The sequence below is a fragment of the Amphibalanus amphitrite genome, unplaced genomic scaffold (genome assembly GCF_019059575.1).
Source record: "Amphibalanus amphitrite isolate SeventyFive unplaced genomic scaffold, NRLGWU_Aamphi_draft 000463F_arrow, whole genome shotgun sequence".
Taxonomy (NCBI): domain Eukaryota; kingdom Metazoa; phylum Arthropoda; class Thecostraca; order Balanomorpha; family Balanidae; genus Amphibalanus; species Amphibalanus amphitrite.
The window spans coordinates 394,300-417,604 of NW_024881957.1; the positions used below are offsets into that span (position 1 = coordinate 394,300).

Here is a 23,305-nt window from a genome sequence, read left to right on the forward strand (position 1 = left end):
CAGTGCGTACTGCGATGGCACCGGCTGCTGCACGTTAGGCCATGCTTCCTGCACGTACAGTGTGCTGTGCACATCTTCCTGCATGAGCACTTCAAAAATCCCTGGCCGGTGCCCCCTGACGCGAGACGCGCGGCCTGTCGCACGCCACGCTGACTGTGCCGTCGGGGACATCGACACGCCGGAGACGCCTAAGTGTGTGGGATCGAATCCTCGCGACCTCTAATAGTTTTACAGATACGGGCCGGCATAGAGCCAGTCGGTTGTTGACGCTCCAGATCGATCATTTTAAATCCAGCAGCGTCGCTGACGTGGGGCCTGGGGGTTGGAAATGTCGCGGGCCTGCACTTCTCAAAATTGAGGTAGGTATGGACTTCCCACTGCTGGACTTCTCTGGTCATAATGCTGGACTCCTCGGTCCACCTACACGCTACCAAAACGTATATAATTAGGTACTCGTATCTACAACACGCTGCTCAGTCATTTTGTAAAATGGCTAGGTATTTTGTAAAATGCCTAGGCATTTTGCAAAATGACTGGAGAGTCAGTCATTTTGTAAAATGCCTAGGCTTTTTGCAAAAAGCCTGGAAAATCAGGCATTTTGCAAAATGCCTAGGCATTTTACAAAATGACTGATTTTTTCTAAAGTGCCTGCAACATATATACCACGAGGACTGTCCCTCTGGGTCCGTCCCCAGACGGTGGGCTGCAGCAGCCCGGTCTCTCAGCGGTATATACCACGAGGACTGTCCCTCTGGGTCCGTCCCCAGACGGTGGTCTGCAGCAGCCCGGTCTCTCAGCGGTATATACCACGAGGACTGTCCCTCTGGGTCCGTCCCCAGACGGTGGTCTGCAGCAGCCCGGTCTCTCAGCGGTATATACCACGAGGACTGTCCCTCTGGGTCCGTCCCCAGACGGTGGGCTGCAGCAGCCCGGTCTCTCAGCGGTATATACCACGAGGACTGTCCCTCTGGGTCCGTCCCCAGACGGTGGGCTGCAGCAGCCCGGTCTCTCAGCGGTATATACCACGAGGACTGTCCATCTGGGTCCGTCCCCAGACGGTGGTCTGCAGCAGCCCGGTCTCTCAGCGGTATATACCACGAGGACTGTCCCTCTGGGTCCGTCCCCAGACGGTGGTCTGCAGCAGCCCGGTCTCTCAGCGGTATATACCACGAGGACTGTCCCTCTGGGTCCGTCCTCAGACGGTGGGATGCAGCAGCCCGGTCTCTCAGCGGTATATACCACGAGGACTGTCCCGAGGGGCCGGCCCCAGACGGTGGGCTGCAGCAGCCCGGTCTCTCAGCGGTATATACCCCGAGGACTGTCCCTCTGGGTCCGGCCCCAGACGGTGGTCTGCAGCAGCCTGGTCTCTCAGCGGTATATACCACGAGGACTGTCCCTCTGGGTCCGTCCCCAGACGGTGGTCTGCAGCAGCCCGGTCTCTCAGCGGTATATACCACGAGGCCTGTCCCTCTGGGTCCGTCCCCAGACGGTGGTCTGCAGCAGCCCGGTCTCTCAGCGGTATATACCCCGAGGACTGTCCCTCTGGGTCCGTCCCCAGACGGTGGGCTGCAGCAGCCCGGTCTCTCAGCGGTATATACCACGAGGACTGTCCCTCTGGGTCCGTCCCCAGACGGTGGGCGGCAGCAGCCCGGTCTCTCAGCTCGGCCACCCGGCCCGTCGGTACCGACGGTCAGCGAGCTGTGCGTCCGTCGGCTCCGACGAGCGGTCTTACCGACGGGGGACGGAGCGGAGCTCCACCAGCCGAGGGCGAGCTGTGGCCAGTCCGATATATATGTTGCAGGCACTTTAGAAAATCAGTCATTTTGTAAAATGCCTAGGCATTTTGCAAAATGCCTGATTTTCCAGGCTTTTTGCAAAAAGCCTAGGCATTTTACAAAATGACTGACTCTCCAGTCATTTTGCAAAATGCCTAGGCATTTTACAAAATACCTAGCCATTTTACAAAATGACTGAGCAGCGTGTTGTAGATACGAGTACCTAATTATATACGTTTTGGTAGCGTGTAGGTGGACCGAGGAGTCCAGCATTATGACCAGAGAAGTCCAGCAGTGGGAAGTCCATACTACCTCAATTTTGAGAAGTGCAGGCCCGCGACATTTCCAACCCCCAGGCCCCACGTCAGCGACGCTGCTGGATTTAAAATGATCGATCTGGAGCGTCAACAACCGACTGGCTCTATGCCGGCCCGTATCTGTAAAACTATTAGAGGTCGCGAGGATTCGATCCCACACACTTAGGCGTCTCCGGCGTGTCGATGTCCCCGACGGCACAGTCAGCGTGGCGTGCGACAGGCCGCGCGTCTCGCGTCAGGGGGCACCGGCCAGGGATTTTTGAAGTGCTCATGCAGGAAGATGTGCACAGCACACTGTACGTGCAGGAAGCATGGCCTAACGTGCAGCAGCCGGTGCCATCGCAGTACGCACTGCAATAATAAATAGAACTGACAGCGACGATGTTTCTTAACCCTCGCCCGTAAACGGCGATCTGCCACCTTCGCCCATGCAGGGGGGGGGGGTTGGTGCGACCCCCCCCCTTGGCGTTTGAAAACGGAGCGTCGTAGAGCTTAGCGGAAAAGACCAACGGATTGCTCTCGCCGAGATCTCGCGATTGGTGGTATATTTTTTGGTCCTAGGTCAACATTTGACCTACTTTTGACCGGTCAAAGGTCAAATTTTCGGAAAAATAGACTTTTTCAAATTTTCCGCGGCGATTGCGGCAAAACGGTGGGAGATATCGACTTGAAACCTTCACTATCGTGTTCCTTGATCAATTCTCTATCGTTTGGTATGTATTTCGTTTCCCTAGCTCTAAAAATGGCGCGTTGGGAGCGCCGGAAGTCGGCAAGGTCACAGTCGGCGGCAGAAATTCGAAAAATCAAAATTTAAATTTTTGAAATCTGATTGTATTTTTGGATTTGGGATGTCCATTTGCTCCCTATAGAAGCTAATATTGCTGCATATTCCCATTGAGGTGACAAGAATTAGCAAAATAGTGGTTCGGGCGCTTTTCAAAAATAGTACCGGACGCTGTTCCTCTTGTGACGTCATAGCTCCGTGACCTGACCTGACCCGGTCAAGTTTCTTATACCACATGATAGCCAATACTTGCCCCAACATGCATGGGAAGTTTCATCACGATCCATCAACCGATGTCCGTACCACCGGCAGGAAACCTCGGGCGTTGGCACTCAGTTTGTGAAAATCCGGCCGGAGGCTGTTCCCTTTGTGACGTCATAACTCCGTGACCTGACATGACCCGGTCAAATTTTTTTCATCAAAAGATGCGCAAGGTTTGCCCCATAAGGTACCCAAAATTTGGCGGCGCTGCGCGCCGCCGTTTTTGCACTATTTCCGAAAAACCTCAGGGGGGGGGTTGCACCAACCCCCCCCCTACATGGGCGAGGGTTAACACGCGCAGTGGAAGGGTTGCGAGTACTACGCCCAGTGGAAGGGGGGAGGGGCGGATGTGAGAAAAACGAAATGTCTGACTCTTCTAATCTGAAATTTGGAGGGTAGGTGAAGGCCCTGGAAAATTTTGTTGTGTGTGAATTTCATGACCATTGGTCAATATCTTCAAGGTCAAATGAGGTCAAATGTGGTCAAATCTGCCATATGAGCGACTTTTTTGCGTTTACACGCCGATAACTCCAAAAGTTACCGGCCGATTTTCTTTTTTCTTTCACTATACGAAAGAACAAACATTTTTGAGTATGTATGGTGAATTTCTAGATAATCCAACAATAAATATGGCAGTTAGAAGCCTGCTAAGGGTAAGATATCGCCGGCTGAAGCGGGATCGGCCGACGCGGGAAACGCGGCAATCACAATTTTGTGTTTACACACTCATAACTCAAATTGTTACCGGCCGATTTTCAAAATTCTTTGACCATATGATTGCCTGTACATTTCTCAGTCTTCTCACCGAATTTGACGCGAATCTAATATAATCAGCGGTAAGGAGCGCGATGTAAAGACGGAACCGTCCCGCCCCCGCACAGTCTACAATTCAGGCGGCGCGTAACGGCTAGCGCCGGCCGCCGCACCGCCGCGGCGCCAGGATGTTTGACTTTACACCGCTATTACTAGAAAAGTTGTGAGCCGATTTTCTTATTTCTTGCACGAGAAGATCCGCAATTCAATTCTGGACAGGTAGCCGAAATTTCACATTAATATTATGTTTGCGGCGCGAGTTATTGGCGAAAAACAGGATGGGTAGGCGAAATCCGCCCCCCCCCCCTCCCACTGCGCGTGTTAAAATGCGAGGATGAGAGAGAAGGAGTGGGAAATTATAATTAAATTCGAACGTGTTTTTAATGTCCAAATACATAATGCAGTTTTGTCCGTAATGGCACAATCAAACAAAGACTACACTCATTCGTTTACATGTAATTGTACATCAACCGGGCCTGCCTATTGACTAGGGCCGGTCTCCGGCTGGTTTTGTTAGGTGTAGTTTCAGGCAGAACATGAACGGCGTTGATGTACTTCGGAGTTTTTACAGCGTTAACTAAACAATGCTTTATGCTACAGCCGAGTCTGCAACTCAACCTGGTCGTTACTCAGCATTGTCGTCATCACAGAGCTTCAAATCGATCAGCTACAGGCTGAACACGTACCTATAGGGTATAGAAAGACGTCCAAAAACTGTTGGCCATAGTATCTGTAGTGGGATCTACGTTCCATGCTGGTCAGGCATTTTGCAAAATGCCTAGTCATTTTGTAAAATGGCTAGCCATTTTGAAAAAAGCCTGGTTGCGTTCAGTCATTTTTCAAACAGCCGTCTTTTTGTAAAATGCCTAGGCATTTTACAAAATGACTGATTTTCTAAAGTGCCTGCAACATATATACCGAGACCCCAGGGGGAGCGGGTCGGACAGCTGAGAGCCGTCACTGCCACGGCCGGCCAGCTGGGACTGACAGCTGGGGCCGCTAGCGGCTAGCGGCCCCAGCTGCCCGACGGCCGCTCACCGACCTTTGCCACGGCTGTCACCACTAGGAGGGACGGGCCAGTCGTCGATAACCAGCGGCTGTACCCGCCCACCGAGCAGAGGTCTCACTGCCGGCACTCGAGGCACTCGGGGGGACCTCACCGACTACCGGGGACTCCTCGACACTCATGGTCACTACCAGGACTCCGTTGACTCTGGATGACTCCTCATGACTCTGTATGACTCAGTAGACTCGTCGTGAGTCAATGTCGGTACGGGCCGGAGCTGTAACAAACAACAAACACAACGTAGTCACAACAAACACACAACAAACACCACAGATGATATGTGTGATACACACACTACACAGCACACGGAGTCGCCATAAATAGCAAACAACATCGGCGTGACAAACCACACACTGGTTTATCGTCAATATATACTGCACCACGGTCCACTGTGCACTGTCCATTACTTATCACTGTACCGGTCATCTGACACTGTGTGTGTAGTAGACACCACCAGAAGAGGGGGGGACCCACCTGTGAGGTCTGGGTAGAGCAACAGGAGCAGCGGGCAGAGGAGGGGAGCACAGAGCCGCAGACAGAGCACGTCAGCGACACTAGCGCCGCCTACCAGTCTGGTCCGGAACCTGTGGTTACCGAGTACACCGCATGGAGAGGAGAATAGGACGAGAGGTTAGTGATCTCCTGAATACCACCCCCACTGGCGGATACAGTCGCCACCACGACCAAGATGATGCTGTCGGAGAGCCCGTGCGTCCTCTTGACACTGCAGCAGAGCCGACACCTGACCACGTCGTCATTAGAAGCGGAAACACCGGTACAGGTGACGTCACATGTCAGGTTCCTGCAACACACTCAAATCTGGTGAATACTACAGTGCAATACTTACGTGTGGCTCTGTGTGGCTATTAGCATGACCCGCAATCCGCCACGTGGAGGCTGCCACATCGGACTGCGTCTCTGTTATCGCCCGAGACCCCTCAGGTGGTGCAGAGCCCACCATGTCCTGAGGGAAGACACGGCAGCCATCCGGCCCCGAGCATCACATCCCGGTGTGTGCTGCTCGTAGACGGACTGCCACCGGGTGACAGACGGCCACCCACCACACGGCGGACGGACTGCCACCGGGTGACAGACGGCTACCCACCAGACGGCCGACGGACTGCCACCGGGTGACAGACAGCTACCCACCAGACGGTAGACGGACTGCCACCGGGTGACAGACGGCTACCCAGCACACGGCGGACGGACTGCCACTGGGTGACAGACGGCTACCCACCGTAGACGGACTGCCACCGGGTGACAGACAGCTACCCACCAGACGGCCGACGGACTGCCACCGGGTGACAGACGGCTACCCAGCACACGGCGGACGGACTGCCACTGGGTGACAGACGGCTACCCACCGTAGACGGACTGCCACTGGGTGACAGACGGCCACCCACCAGACGGCGGACGGACTGCCACCGGGTGACAGACGGCTACCCACCAGACGGACTGCCACCGGGTGACAGACGGCCACCCACCAGACGGCGGACGGCAGCCGGTTGTCGAGAACTCGACTGGCTCCGGACGGCCGGACCGGGTGACCGTGGGGGCTGAAAGGATACCCAGCAGTCAGCTGACACGGCTGTATAACCACTGAGCGGCTGTCCCCGGGCTCTGGTCACCGTTATGGAGACAGCTGGCCTCACGGGGATCTGGTGACGCTAACAGCGGAAGGAAACGCGTCATCCCGGGGGCTGGTAATGCAATAATTATGGGTCTGGTGTCATTTGTGAATGCTGCTAACTACAAATCGCCTAGTATCAAGTATATTCACAAACGTTGGAACATAAACAGGCATGCATCATGCAAAAATCGCCCACCAAACTAACCTGTCTCGGGAGGCTTCTCATCCTGTGACGGGCGAGTGTGCGGCAGCTGAAATGCCGGACTGCCGGATTGGCTCCGGCGGTCGACGGCTCAGCTGCGCCAGAGCCGCACACCCGCCTCCGTCAACCTGCCGGTGTAGTAGGGGAAGTTGGGGCAATGCCGGAGTTGGGGCAAAGCCGAAATTCGAGATATTTCGAAAACCGTAAGACATGGATGCCACCTGTCAGTGATGCTCTGAAGCTTAAGTGACTACAATTATCGCATGTTTGTTACGAGTCGTCATTCGGAATACTTCGACTGTTACGGCGCCAAGAGCGTTTTCAAGGTACGTTTCCCTTGTACTACATGCGCCTTTGAAGCTGCATTTCTTACTCATTATGCTACCGTTTGTCTGGCCAATTCGGTCAAGTAATCTTTAGCATGTCTTTGCATAAGTGTGCTGCCTATTTGAAATTTATACAGCACGTTGAAAAGTTATGGGCCTGCAAATGAAAGTATGGCAGGCTGGGGTAATGCCGAAAACGTGCGATTACGCACGTGTTAAAAGCACGCTACGTGGACTTTACTGCTGTAGAATAGCAACGCGTATTTTTAGTCACACAAATTACACTTTCAACCGACACAACGGCCTGTTACCTATAAGGAATGATTTACCTGGCATGTTCTTATTATATCACACAATTATAACTTCCAGTGTGCACCGCGTCCTCAAGCTCTTAAAACGCGTGTCAGCTTTGATCAATTCTGGATAAAGTTTGAGATAAAATGGCAAAACATCAATGTCGGCATTCCCCGTAGATCATTTCTCCCATTTTCGGCTTTCCCCGCAGTCCGGGCAACGCCGAAAAAGTCACTTCTTTGATATTTTTAGTTTGTGCGCTTAACGGTATGCGAATTCATCAAATGCGCCTGGTATGTTTGAAAGGCAAAAGACTGGCCTCTCGAATGACGCCAACAAGAATAGCTTATGTTGTCTACCTTGCGTGCTACGGGCGTCAGAAAAAAAGTCTTCGGCGTTCCCCCAACTTCCCCTAAATGGACAGGTGATCATTCCAGATGATTTATGTATGACGTTACATGTATGTTACTAGTTTTACTTTGATTAGCACCATACACTACTGTATTACTATTACTACTAGCTACTGTAATTCTGACAATTGCATTATTGACATAGAGTAGTCTATGTTAGCATATATAACAAAGAAGGACTTTATATATAAAAATACACGGGGACGGGACACGGAAACGGAACACAGGTCATTGACCCCGGAAAATATGTGTATATCATAAGCAGATTCCGCTGGTGAACTCACGCCCGCTGGTGGTGGGCTTGGTCCTGAGGCCGGCGGTGCTGGTGGCGGTGCTGCCAATGCTGGCAGGGGATCTGAAAGACGATATATGCATTACCAGCACCTAGACAATTGACTTGTGTTTAGTGGTAGCTTATTTACGTGCACTAAAGTCGCATACGTCAGAGCATTGTAATTCGTCACTTTTTACAAATGTATTTTATGAATCAATTTTCTACAGCACGTATACTCGATATTCTCCTCAATATTCTATATCCCTCGCCCGCACATGCCATTTTCCCATCCTAGAACGCACATGGGGGGGGGGGGTGGTTGCCACCCCCCCCCCGCGCCATTTCGTTCCTGTTGGAGATAGAGCTTAGCGGTAAAGACCAAAAAGATTTTTTGGGAAGAGACGAATCCAATGATACCCAGTTTTACCTTCTTAGGTCAGTCATTGACCTTCCAGGTCAGGTCAAACTAAAAAATGTTGCTGTTTTGGGTCACCGTTGGATATCAAGTGCGCTGCTTATCATATACCGATGACGATGCCGTTTTCTGGTGCCAAGCCAGCTAGAACCTCTTTCTCACACTACCCGACCAGGTTTTTGCTGCTGAGGTCATTTCAGGTCAAGTTAGGTCACGGTCAATTATATGTGTTTGTATGTCTGTGTGTGTCTGTGTGTATACTGATGTGTGCACCGATTGTTTATGTGACCATATTACATGAAATCATGATCTGAGAAGCTTTTACCAAAAATGCAGTCAAAAAACTTCACAAAAAGTAAATTCCGCTTGCCTAAAACGCAATTATCTTAGATGACCTAGGTTGACCTTGACCTTGACCTTGACATCTGTACATCGTCGAACAACATGTTCCATGATAGGTGGGAGGTAAGACTGGTAAAAAAGGCCGAAATCAAGGTGTCAAAAGCTCACAAGGCCCATAGCCAACGCAAGATGTCGAGAATTGGCCATTTGGGTCATGACATGACCTGAAAAACAAGGTCATATCTCCGAAACCAAAGGTCACAGAAACTTGAAATTTTCAGTGGACATCAAGAAAGGATAGAGAAGCAGCTATACGAAAAATCAGCCTTCTAGCTCTAAAAATGTTGAGTGCAGAGCAGAAAGACTACCTGGGGGGGGGGGGTGGCAACCACCCCCCCCCCCCATGTGCGGGCGAGGGATATACGACTGGATACTCGATAGTCGATATGCAGAAGAATAAAGCATGTGCCAAACGTCATGCTCAAAGTTCTTCAATGAAATTATTGCCTCAAAATGGAGTAAAACTCCACTTGTGCTATCACAACATTCAGGAAATCGTTCTCCAATTTCACATTTGACTCTTACCACCCGAAGAGCGATGCCGGGACTGTCACCTTCTCAGCTACACCTGAAATGAGATAACTAATGAATAAATGTTTTCATTAGAGATCTATAAATTGGTGGATATGATTGAGAAATGGTATGATCAACAGCTTGCTTGTTATCAAGTATAGCTACCAAGTGAATTCCAAAGCATCAATTCCCTTTCCCCCCAAAAAAGTCCCCCAAACTAACCTGTCTCGGGAGGCCTCTGATCCTGTGACGGGCGAGTGTGCGGCACGTTAGGCGGCACGGGCGGACATCGATAGCAGCGCCTCTATCGGTCACTAGGGAAAGCTGGGCTGTAGGTAGGCGACGATATACCGGCTGAGTTGTCACACGTTGAATAGGTTAATAGCCATCCGTCTTGTGAAAAAGTTGAACTTTTGCCTTTAATATTTCTACTGGCAATTTTAGAAGTGTCTTCTCATGGATTACAAAACCGTTTAGATTATTGTATTCACTTCAAGCCTTCCCTATTGTTCTTGATGATGCGGGAACTATTTCTAATTAGTGTTTCTAGCTTAGTAAAAGAACATACTGTGCAAACGATGAAAAAAGCATAAATGGAAGATTTTAAATGCAATTTTCTCTAACAATTAATGGTAAATTCTCCACATATCAAGGAAAAGGTGCATGCTATTTGATAATTTAAAGTTCTTGGGGCCAGTTGTTTTCTTCTTTTCTTACGTCGCCCCAATGGCCGCGAATACACTTGTGATAACGCCTATCGAGCTGAAATGCCGGACTGCCGGATTGGCTCCGGCGGTCGACGGCTCAGCTGCGCCAGAGCCGCACACCCGCCTCCGTCAATCTGCCGGTGCAGTAAATGGACAGGTGATTATTCCAGATAACCTATGAATGTTGTTTTAGATTCATGTAGTCAAAATTATTTAGAATAAACGTAAGGTGGGCACGTAAGGTAAAGCACAACACTGAAACGGGACACAGAAACATGACACGGAAACGGGACACGGGAACAGGACATGGAACGGGGCACGGAACACGGGACACGGAAACAGATATAAAACAGGACACCGGAGTGGAACACGGGAACGGAGCACGGAAACGGGACACGATAACCGGACAATTTGCAAAAATCAATAAGCAGATTCAGCTGGTGAACTCACGCCCGCTGGTGGTGGGCTTGGTCCTGAGGCCGGCGGTGCTTGGGGTGGTGCTGCCAATACTGACAGGGGATCTGAAATATAATAGATGTATATCTAGCATCTAGATAATTGATTTGTGTTTAGGAAGTTTGGTAACAGCCAAGATTCTTTCAAAAAGTCGCATTCATCCATGCACTTTGTTAACGCTTACAAAGATGTGTCATCAGTAAGCTGTAGAACGTCTATTCGATATCCTCGATATCCAACTCGACATCCTATATCCAATCCAGAAGAGTAAAGGTTAACCCGCGCCCCGTTGGGCTGTGCCGAGCAACGCGCCCTGTTGGGGGGGGGGGGCATTTTGCCCCCCCCCCCTAAGATCTCGAGAACCACGCAACCTAGCGACAAGCGGAAAACGGTGTTGGATAGCTCTATCAGGGAACTACCTTGTGACCCAATTTTATTGACCTAGGTCAAACCGATGACGTCACAGGTCAGGTCAAAGGTCCAATTTTCACCGTTTACAGGCATTTCAAGAAATGCGTTGTAAAATCGAGTAAAATGCATTTCATTGAAAATCATCGATGGGGAAATGTTCTTCAAACACATCTAACTTACTATTCCAACAGAATCCGTCTGTCTGTGAGTCTGTGTGTCCGCACATCGTGTAGTGGGTTCAATTTGTTACGGCTACAGGGCAGACGGTACGACGTAGGGGGCTGAAATTTGCACACCTTATAGGTGACAGAACGGGTCAGCGCCTTTTCTAGGTTCCGACTCGCTGGGGTGCACGGTTCGCGCGTGAGGCGCGCCGGAAGGACACCAATGAAATTTTGATCGTTTCGTAGATCTTCATTGAGAGCCGGGGTCGACAAACTTTGTGAGCTAAATGCATGCCGATCGGTGGCGGGTGCCTCGCATTGGCGGATGGGCAGGTTTTTAATTTGAATAAAAAGTGGCGAGAGAATGTGTTGATTTTCGTTCAATGGGAAGAGTTTGTGATACAAGTATAAAAACGCACCGCGTTTGCCGCAATGCGTCACATTGGTCACAAGGCGTCATTTTTGCCGCAAATTGCACAACTTTATCTAATATGCTGCAATAAGGGTACAACTTGGTGCCAGGATGCATGCTCAACCAACAGGTACAGATGCGCCGCGTTTGCCGGAATGCGCAACAATTATCTCAGGGCGTCATTTTTGCCGCAAATCGCACAGTTTTGTCAAATATGGTCCGATATGGGTGTAATTTGGTGCAAAGATGCATGCTCAATCACTGGGTGAATATGCACCGCGTTTGCCGTAACACGCCACATTTGTCACAAAGCGCTATTCCCGACAAAATCGATTAAGGGTAATGGAATGGAACGAATAGGAGCGGTGCTAGAAGATCTTTTAAATTCTGATTTTTTAAAAACATTTATTGGATCCAATTAGTATTTGACCTGACATGACCCAGTGGTAGGTAGTGGTAGTGGTAGGGGTAGTAGTAGTGCTAGGAGGTAGGGGTAGGGGTAGGGGTAGGGGTAGTGGTAGGAGTAGTAGTAGGGGTAGGGGTAGGGGTAGTGGTAGGAGTAGTAGTAGGGGTAGGGGTAGGGGTAGTGGTAGGGGTAGTAGTGGTAGGGGTAGTAGTAGGGGTAGTAGTAGGGGTAGTGGTAGGGGTAGTGGTATGGGTAGGAACATGGGTAGTAGTAGTGGTAGGGGTAGGGGTAGTGGTAGTGGTAGTGGTAGATGCAGTGGTAGGGGTAGTGGTAGGGGCAGTGGTAGGGGTAGTGGTAGGGGTAGTGGTAGGGGTAGGAGTATGGGTAGTAGTAGTGGTAGGGGTAGTGGTAGTGGTAGTGGTAGGGGTAGTGGTAGGGGTAGTGGTAGGGGAAGGGGTAGTGGTGGAGGCAAAAGTTGAACAGTGGCCCGGGCTGATCCCATCGGACGCGAGGTGACCTTTGTGACCTGGCCTCACCCAAAGTGACCGGGGCTGACCCCTTTGACCCGTCTTGACCCCGTATCAGCCAATTTCATCCAACAAAGGCCTCAGAACAGTTCTTTTTTAAATTCTCTTCACATTTCCGTCCATATCTATGCTTCTAGACGACACATCGATTTGAATCGAACACCATTCGAAAGCAAATTGGCTGGTGCCGCAATTTTTTTTCCTACCACGCAGCAAAGCAAGTGGCGCAGCCGCTTGTCTAACTTACTATTCAAACAGAATCCGTCTGTCTGTGAGTTTGTGTGTCCACACATCGTGTAGTGGGTTCAATTTGTTACGGCTACAGGGCAGACGGTACGACGTAGGGGGCTGAAATTTGCACACCTTATAGGTGACAGAACGGGTCAGCGCCTTTTCTAGGTTCCGACTCGCTGGGGTGCACGGTTCGCGCGTGAGGCGCGCTGGAAGGACACCAATGAAATTTTGATCGTTTCGTAGATCTTCATTGAGAGCCGGGGTCGACAAACTTTGTGAGCTAAATGCATGCCGATCGGTGGCGGGTGCCTCGCATTGGCGGATGGGCAGGTTTTTAATTTGAATAAAAAGTGGCGAGAGAATGTGTTGATTTTCGTTCAATGGGAAGAGTTTGTGATACAAGTATAAAAACGCACCGCGTTTGCCGCAATGCGTCACATTGGTCACAAGGCGTCATTTTTGCCGCAAATTGCACAACTTTATCTAATATGCTGCAATAAGGGTACAACTTGGTGCCAGGATGCATGCTCAACCAACAGGTACAGATGCGCCGCGTTTGCCGGAATGCGCAACAATTATCTCAGGGCGTCATTTTTGCCGCAAATCGCACAGTTTTGTCAAATATGGTCCGATATGGGTGTAATTTGGTGCAAAGATGCATGCTCAATCACCGGGTGAATATGCACCGCGTTTGCCGTAACACGCCACATTTGTCACAAAGCGCTATTCCCGACAAAATCGATTAAGGGTAATGAAATGGAACGAATAGGAGCGGTGCTAGAAGATCTTTTAAATTCTGATTTTTTAAAAACATGTATTGGATCCAATTAGTATGTGACCTGACATGACCCAGTGGTAGGTAGTGGTAGTGGTAGGGGTAGTAGTAGTGCTAGGAGGTAGGGGTAGGGGTAGGGGTAGGGGTAGTGGTTACGGAGCGAGCGAAGCGAGCGGAGTCTTACGTAGAATAACGGAAATTTCTGAGTATGAGCGGCCGGCCGGCCGGCCGGCCGGCCGTGCGGACGCTTTTGCGAGGCTTATCCCGCGCCCCGCTGGGGGGGGGGGCAGAATCTGCCCCCCCCCTCCCGTTTTTCGCCAATAACTTCTAAACGCGTTACGCCAGCGACGTCAAACTTTCAGTACCTTATCATACATCAATTTGACACGTTCCCCTAAAATTTGAGCGAAATCCGTCGGAAAATTTTTGAGAAATTGACGTTTTAGTGACGTCATGTTCGCCATTTTCGCCTCAAAAACGGCAAAATTTCAAACGCCGCTAACATCTTCATTTTTAAAGGAATCAAGACGTAACAAAAAAGGTTATACGTGATTCTACTTTGTCTATCAAATGGCTATCTCGGTTTTTTGAAAATTTTGGATTTTGGCCTAAATTTTTTTCTTCAAAAAACTGACTTTTTTGGGAAAATATTTATAAAATCAAAAATTTTGAGTTTATCGAAAAAACCGGAATATATGTCAAAGAAGTGGTCTATGTGCACCTACATACCAATTTTTAGAAGAATCGGTTAAAAAATGTGGGAGTTATTCAAAATTTTATTACGTCATGACACACAAAATTTTTGAAAAATGATTTTTTTGGAAGTTCTAGACCTCGTACGGAAACAAAAATAGCACCATTCGATTCGCCGTGAAAAACTGCATCGGATAGACACCTTTTTAGGCCTTAACAACCAACTTCTCAAAATTTGACCTCACTTGACCTGACCTTGACCTGACCTCGACCTGAAATTCATCCAGAGGTGGTCCATATCACTTATTGAGTGTGCCTATTGAATTCCATGAGTAAAATGACCCATAAAACATGTGTCGCACATGCCCTTTTCTATATTTTGTTTTTGGTGACCTGACCTGACCTGACCTGACCTTGACCTTGACCTTTGAATGACATTGTGTGCAACGAATATTGTCTTGGTAGTCTAAGAACACGTTTTGGGCAATCAGTCTCAGTCCATTCTTCGGCAACTACGGTGCAAGGCCGATACTGTAGAAACTTGCATTTTGTACCCTTGACCTGACCTTGACCTGACCTCTGACCTACTTAAGCAAAAAAATTTGGGCTCTTAAGATCCGCCTTGTTGAGAGCTTTCGATTGCCGTTTTCCCCGTCTTTCTACGACCATCGGTTCGGAAGTTAGACAGGGGGGCAGAATCTGCCCCCCCCCCCCCAGCAGGGCGCGTATGGCTGAATAGCCCAGCGGGGCGCGGGTTATATCTCAGCAACGACTTGACCGATTTACATGCGGTAATTTTTGTAGGGTAGCTTCATTCCTTCTACCAAGTATTGGACTATTCCCGATGCATGTGGGTGACCCCTTATGCACGTGCCACGTGCAAAACGAAGAGGTGTCAGTTTTGTAATTGTTGCAATATCTCGGTAACTACTTGGCCGATTGCGCTGAAAGTTGGCATGTAGGTAGGCACCCACTAGGCACTGCATATCCATGTGCCAGAGTTGGGGTGCTGCTGCACGTGCGCACGTGCAGGGGTCGTTTCCAGATCTCGAGAACGGCTGGACCGATGACGCTCAAATTTGGTACACAGTTAGGGACCAGTTAGTAGGGTGCCGTGCACAAGTCAGTTGGGACCCATTTTGCACGTGCGCACGTGCAGGGTGCCGCTCCCAGATCTAGAGAACGGCTGGGCCGATTGTGCTCAAATTTGGCACATCGCTAGAAACCGGTCAGTAGGGTGCCGTGCACAAGTCAGTTGGAGGTACCCCCTCGAAATTTCGCACGTGCAAGACTCACCCCCTCGCTCGCTCCGTTAGTCGCCCCAAAAGGCGCTATACTGGTAGGAGTAGTAGTAGGGGTAGGGGTAGGGGTAGTGGTAGTAGTAGTAGGGGTAGGGGTAGGGGTAGTGGTAGGGGTAGTAGTGGTAGGGGTAGTAGTAGGGGTAGTAGTAGGGGTAGTAGTAGGGGTAGTGGTAGGGGTAGTGGTATGGGTAGGAACATGGGTAGTAGTAGTGGTAGGGGTAGGGGTAGTGGTAGTGGTAGTGGTAGATGCAGTGGTAGGGGTAGTGGTAGGGGCAGTGGTAGGGGTAGTGGTAGGGGTAGGGGTAGGAGTATGGGTAGTAGTAGTGGTAGGGGTAGTGGTAGTGGTAGTGGTAGGGGTAGTGGTAGGGGTAGTGGTAGGGGAAGGGGTAGTGGTGGAGGCAAAAGTTGAACAGTGGTGAGTGGCCCGGGCTGATCCCATCGGACGCGAGGTGACCTTTGTGACCTGGCCTCACCCAAAGTGACCGGGGCTGACCCCTTTGACCCGTCTTGACCCCGTATCAGCCAATTTCATCCAACAAAGGCCTCAGAACAGTTCTTTTTTAAATTCTCTTCACATTTCCGTCCATATCTATGCTTCTAGACGACACATCGATTTGAATCGAACATCATTCGAAAGCAAATTGGCTGGTGCCGCAATTTTTTCCTACCACGCAGCAAAGCAAGTGGCGCAGCCGCTTGTCTATATTACTATTTGAGGTGACGTAGTTTCTGTCTGTAACCGAGGTCGCGACATGGTGCTACGTAGCGCGGGTTACAGGTCACACCGTTGCACCTACCGCGCTGAAGTTTGCGCAACTCATAGAACAAGGATGGACAACGTGCCTTTGAGCGGTCTCGGCTCGATCGGATCGATAGCGAGCGCGTGGCGCGTGCCCAAAAACTGCAAATTCGCGTCATAGACTTTACATGTATTAATCGGCTGGCAAAAACGGGCGAAAATGGCTAAATTTGCCCGACACGGGTCCGGTTCCCGTGCAATATCTCGGTAACCGTGCACCCGATCGTCACGGGGAAAACAGCATCGTGTAGAGATTCGAACGGGTAATCGAATGGTGTGCGGTGCAGGGGTGGCACGTGCCACGTGCACCCGTGAGGGCACTTTTGTTTGAAAAATTGACGTTTCGGACGGTTTTTTGGATTTTATTTTATTTTCACATGACCGTCAGACTGAGAGAGTTAAAACAATGCCTATTGGCAAGGGAAACGTACCGCCTCTCATGGAAAAATTGTGAAAAGCTAATTGATCAAAAACAAGGTGGAAGAAATCGCTGGAGAAAATGCTATTTGTCAATAATGTGCCACTAAATAATTGCACGGGTTTTGCTGCTTAACCTGATACGTTTGACAATTGAAAATGCTATCATTGGAAAGAGCATTCAATTCTCTCCAAGATCCAATCATCACGTTTGCATGACAAGCAACAGTATTCTTAAAAATATAAACGTTTCAAACCTCTGCAAATCCATTTTTAGCGAAAATTATCTACGCCTTTCATTTGTCAAAAAACTACGCACCTGAATTATAAAACACATTTGACAGGTTCACAGAACTATTGACAGGTTCTGAAGTAGAAAGCATGCTTATCAGACACGGGCACCTCGATGCGATGGATATTCTTTCCAAACCAAATCATTTAGCCATCAAAAAGCAATCGACCGAAATGGATGGATAACCCAACCGACACAAGAACAACCGAACACCCGCCGATCGAAAATATCCCTTTTCGCGTTGCGGAGCACGCGGGTCACCCTAGTATTTTACTATTTGAGGTCACTGATACCAGGTCAGGTCACAGAGCTCAGGTCACTGGGGGGTCACAATATGAAAGTGTCGTGTGATACATGTTTTACGCTCCATTTTACATGACAAATGCGATTATGTGGGTCAGGCAGCCTTTGGGGCTAGCTTACGTCACGTTTTGGTCAAGGTCATGTCAAGGTCAGGTCAAGGTCAGGTCAAATAAGGTCAAATTTCAAGGTTAATATTTTTGCATAAAATGAGTATCGAATCGATGCAGCTTGTCACGGGGAGTTCGATGGTGGTCTTTGTTTTGCCGTACGTGGTCTAGAATCGCTAAAATTGAGTTCAAAATTTTGACGTCATCATTTTTGAAAAGTTTTTTTTACTATAACTTGGCCAAAAAAACGAGATATCGATCTGAAATTTGGTATGTATATAGAAGAGCGAAGTGACTATCAAATATATTCCGTTTTTTTTCGAAATTCGAAAAAATGGATTTTTTTTAGTTTTTCTAAAAAAAATCATGTTTTTAATTTGTTAGGGTTAAAAACCCAAAATTTTAAAAATCCAAGAGAGCGAGCACAGGGGGGGGGGGGGCGAAAATGGCCCTCCCAACGGGGCGAGGGTTAAGCCAATTGTTCGGTAGCAAAAATATTTAAAACTGGCAGAAACGCAGAAAGGCAGAAACGGTTGAGTAATGTGTCACATTTGCCTCTGACCACCAGAGCGGTGCAGTTATGGATTTCGCCGGCTCAGCCGCGCCGCCGCCGCTCACCCATCTCAGCCGATCGGAAATGGTACAGCAAAAGTGCTTAAGTTTAATCCGCGCCGGGCCGGGAGCGGGGTGTTTGAACACCCCCCTGCGGTTTTTCGCAGATGACTCAAAAACGGCGGCCTGTTCGTGCATCTTTTCCGTACATGTTGTGAAAATGTCAGACCCAGGTCGCCTTAGGCCAGGTCACCAGGTCACGCCAAGTGACCTAACCTCAGAAAAAATAAGAATGCTCGTCATAGCTACACCGATTGATCGATTGCCTTAACCCTATTAGTGGCAGGCTCCTGGCTACCCCCTATTAGTGGCAGGGGGGGGCTGTTTACGACCCCCCCTTGATATCTCGAGATCTAACGGGCCGATTTTCAAAATTCAAACGGCATTCGATTTCGCTCAACGAGATCTACATTTCTAAAAAAAAAAAAAATTAAAAAATGTCAATAGGGGGGTAGAGGGGGGTAAAAACGGGCAAATTGCAGATACATTTTAGACTGTTTATCACGGCCAGGTTTCTGAACCAATCTTAACGCAACTTTTGCCGATCGATAGAGAATGAACCAGGCATTCACATGGATCCTAAAAATATGCATTTTCAAAAATCATAGGCGGATACAGATCATTGAGATTGGGGGTACACAAAAAGTATAGTAAATAAGGTTTTTGTTGGTACTGTTTCTAAAAAGGGTGGCAATGGTCTTGTTATGTTACAATTTTCTTATGAGAGAACGACTAAAATTGTATTGGTCATGCATAGGCGGTGTCAGGGCACCTATGTTGGGAGGTAAAAAATAACCCCCCTTTTTGGACGCCTGGATCCGCCTATTATAGCAAAAACGTGTCAAAAGAGGATGCACAATAACTTTGTATATGTTATCACATGATACCTTTCATTCCCTGTTCGTAAAACTGGTGCAGCATCGTGATCTTCGCCCAAATGACTCGCTTCACGTATAGGACCCCCCAATTCCCAGTGCTCTGGAGCCGCCCCTGGTAAAGTTATGAACTTGAAATTTTCAGGGAATGTGCCCAATTTAGTTTTAGGAAAAGTCAGAAAATTTCAGCATCGTAGCTTCAGCGGTTTCGGAGATATTCCCGAAAAACCTGAGGGGTGGATAAAAACAACCCCCCCCCCCCTGCCACTAATAGGGTTAAAACTTTAAGCGACTGATCAATGCAAAAATATTTTAAAAATGGATATCTCGGAATTTTTATATCGGTGACCAAGGGTCGGGTCAATTTTGCGGTCTCTCCGTTATAAGTTAATGGGAGAAAATTGAAAAGCGTCTGTTTTGCACGAACGCTATTCTAGACACTCAAACATCGAGATGTAGGTAAAATTGACACACTGAACCGGAAAATGGCAACTCGGCCCCGTCGATATGTCCCCGAGGTCATCTCAGGTCACGAACAAATTCTAACAGTTTTTCGCTAAAAACTTCTGATAGATGCGTGCTAGAGCGCTGAAACCACCTTCCATGTGTTCGGCTCGACGTTGCGGATCGACTGATATGCAACATGACCTTTTCCGGTCAGGTCATGACCTTGACCTCAGGTCATGACCTTGACCTGAGGTCAAATTTTCCAGTTGACTTTTCAAGGTCAAATTATAGTTCATTCGACGTGTCTCGACGAGAGGAACACGATGCTGGCAAAAGTATTGTCATGGCTCTTTTGAGTCAAAAGTTATTGCCGAAAAAAACTCTTTTCGAAAAAAAACGACTATTTTGGAGTTTTTTCCCTCTGGAGGCTAAAAATGTTGACCTGAGGTCAAATCTGAGAACATTAATCAGAAAGGTCTGTAAAAGGGCTATCGAATGCGCTTTTCCGCGGCGCTGTAGCTCTATCGGTTCCCGAGATAGCCGTTGGCAGTTTCAAAAATGTTGAAATAGTCGACATTTTACATTTGGTGACCTCTGGTGACCTGACCTTTGACCTGACCCGAAAAATGACCGAAGTGTTTTCGTCCTTATTTTGGCCGTTCTTCCGATTGCCGCTTACCGCGTGTCGCTACATGGCCCAGGAGCCGAGTTAGAAGGGGAGGGTGTTCAGACACCCCCCCCCCCCCCCCGGCCCGGCGCGGAATCTCAGAGCACTGGCCCGGCGCGGGTTAAAATACCAATACAATCAAAACAAATGTCTTACTGGTAAATGACGCAAATCACAATTCGCTTCAACAATGTAACCTCCAAACACAAATAATCATACACATATTATTTAATATGTGTAAATAATCATACACATACACAATCATACACAAATAATCATACACATATTACAAATAATACATATTATTTGTGGTTATTATGATTAATAATCACAAATAATCATAAAAACGTCCCCCAAACTAACCTGTCTCGGGAGGCCTCTGATGCTGTGACGGGCGAGTGTGCGGCAGCTGAAATGCCGGACTGCCGGATTGGCTCCGGCGGTCGACGGCTCAGCTGCGCCAGAGCCGCACACCCGCCTCCGTCAGCCTGCCGGTGTAGTAATTGGACAAGGTATTATTCAAGCTAATTTATGTATGATGTTCCTAGTTTCATGACTAGTCACAATTATTTAGAATGAACGTAAGGTGGACTTGATAAGGCACAAAACTTGAAAGGGACACGGGAAACAGGACACGGAAGCGAAACAAGGGAACTGGACACGAAAAGGGGACACGGAAACGGGACACGGAAACAGACATACAAACAGGTCACGGGAACGGGACACGATAACCGGACAATTTGTATAAAAAAATAACAATAAGCAGATTCAGCTGGTGTACTCACGCCCGCTGGTGGTGGGCTTGGTCCTGAGGTCGGCGGTGCTGGTGGCGGTGCTGCCAATGCTGGGACGAGAGCTGAAAGACCAGAGATGAATGTCCAGCACCTAGCTATTGACCGTTGATTGTTTGTCATTTAAAATTTAGTGCCGAGCCAAAAATCGCATATCTATAAAGTTCGTTATCTGTCACACAATCTACAAAGTTTTGAGTAATCTACAAAGTAGATTACTCAAACCGGCCTCACGTTTGACACGAGATATCCTATCCTGGAGATTTATTATTATTACATAGACGTATTGATATAAATGGGAAAGGCAATGGGAACGTGTTGTTTTTATATTAAAATTGGTTACACATGTGTTTCGGGAATAATCCCTTGGTCACACCATATAAAAATAACTACCTATATCGAAATACAATCGAGGTCGAACGGGGTCGAATGGGGACGTTCACAGACACTCACAGATTAGCAATTCTATACATGACTGAAAACGTTACACTGCTTTTCGCCCGGAACCCCTACTTCCTGAAATCATTTTTCAAAATTAATTGAGCAGTGTGCTTGCTGAGTTTTACTTTAGTATAGTTTTACTTCAGTTTTACTTCAGTCATGTATAGAATTGCTAATCTGTGAGTGTCTGTGAACGTCCCCATTCGACCCCGTTCGACCTCGATTGTATTTCGATATAGGTAGTTATTTTTATATGGTGTGACCAAGGGATTATTCCCGAAACACATGTGTAACCAATTTTAATATAAAAACAACACGTTCCCATTGCCTTTCCCATTTATATCCTGGAGATCCTATGTTTCAATCAATATTGGAAATGCAGAACAGTAAAGCTCATGCCAAACGCTCACTTGGAACTTATTTAATTTTGAACTAAAATCGTCAAACTGCGCCACAAACGACTGAACAGAGCGTCACATTGGTCTCTGACCACCAGAGCGGTGTGTTGTATTTCACCGTCTCAGCTGCGCCGCCACCGCTCACCCGTATCAGCCGGTCGGAAACGGGAAGCTGAAATTGAGGGCCGCCATCAAAAATAAATAGAGACAATACAAAGGGCTAACCGGTAAATGATGAAAAAAACATTCGCCTCCCATGAAGTGCAACTACAAAGGTTGAATCACAAACATGCATCACACAAGAAGCGTCCACCAAACTAACCTGTCTCGGGAGGCCTCTGATCCTGTGGCGGGCGAGTGTGCGGCAGCTGAAATGCCGGACTGCCGGATTGGCTCCGGCGGTCGACGGCTCGGCTGCGCCAGAGCCGCACACCCGCCTCCGTCAACCTGCCGGTACAGTAAATGGACAGGTGATCATTCCAGATGATTTATGTATGACGTCATATGTATGTTACTAGTTTTACTTTAATTAGCACCATACACTACTGTATTACTATTACTACTAGCTACTGTAATTCTGACAACTGCATTATTGACATAGAGTAGTCTATGTTAGCATATATAACACAAAGAAGGACGTTATATATAAAAATACACGGGGACGGGACACGGGGAACGGAACACAGGTCATTGACCCAGGAAATTATGTGTATATCATAAGCAGATTCCGCTGGTGAACTCACGCCCGCTGGTGGTGGGCTTGGTCCTGAGGCCGGCGGTGCTGGTGGCGGTGCTGCCAATGCTGGCAGGGGGTCTGAAATAGATAGATAGGGTAGTGTGGGGTAATTTGAACATATTTTTACGTCTTCTCCGTTGTACCAAATTCCAGCTCAACCCTGGATGAAGAAAAACTGTTTCAGTAGCGCATGTGTCACTTGGTTTCACCATGCAAGCCTCATTTTTGGACGAGCCGAGCATACCTTGAATAGCATAGCATCACTTCTCCACCAAGTCACGGTGTGTTCAAATTGCCCCACCATGGGGTAATTTGAACATACTGCCTTTACCTGCCATAAAAACGATAGTCTCGCCAGCACCGATGTTGTTTGACCCATAAGCGAATAGGCAGAGCAATTCTAAACATACCATCATTTGAAAAATCAACACAACAACAAAAATAAGAGTTGCAGAGTATCAATATCTGCACACTGCACACCGGTCATTTGACAGAATTCGCCTCTCTTCAATTAACAGATCGTCTATCATCTCTGTTCGATAAAAACTCTACAAAACCTTACTTTATCTGTTATAGTGGTGCCAATCGGAACCTGGACATTCGGAGTTCCGATTCTTTATAACGTCCAATTTGGAATTGATTGCACAAAGGTATAGTAGTCTGGACAACGTTGGACGATGGCCTGCCACACTTAAGCATTTTTATCAAGTAATCGTGCGTAGCATTGATTGGCGAATGGAAAGCTTGTTAATTAACCCGGCAGTTGCTGGGGTATTTCGCCACCCACCGTTTGCTGGGGGGGGGGGGGCGTTAAACGCCCCCAGCCAATAACTCGAGAACCAATAGGCGCAG

At 48.3% G+C, this 23,305-nt stretch overlaps 1 long non-coding RNA gene across 1 annotated transcript; it reads right to left on the bottom strand.

The window, feature by feature from the left end:
- Positions 1-6,539: 6,539 nt before the first annotated feature.
- On the bottom strand, positions 6,540-20,907 carry LOC122391961. The gene is made up of 3 exons (XR_006258433.1): positions 20,873-20,907; positions 20,451-20,575; positions 6,540-6,572 (listed from the first exon to the last, which is right to left on the bottom strand). It is a non-coding gene; the product is annotated as an uncharacterized LOC122391961 (long non-coding RNA).
- Positions 20,908-23,305: the final 2,398 nt, after the last annotated feature.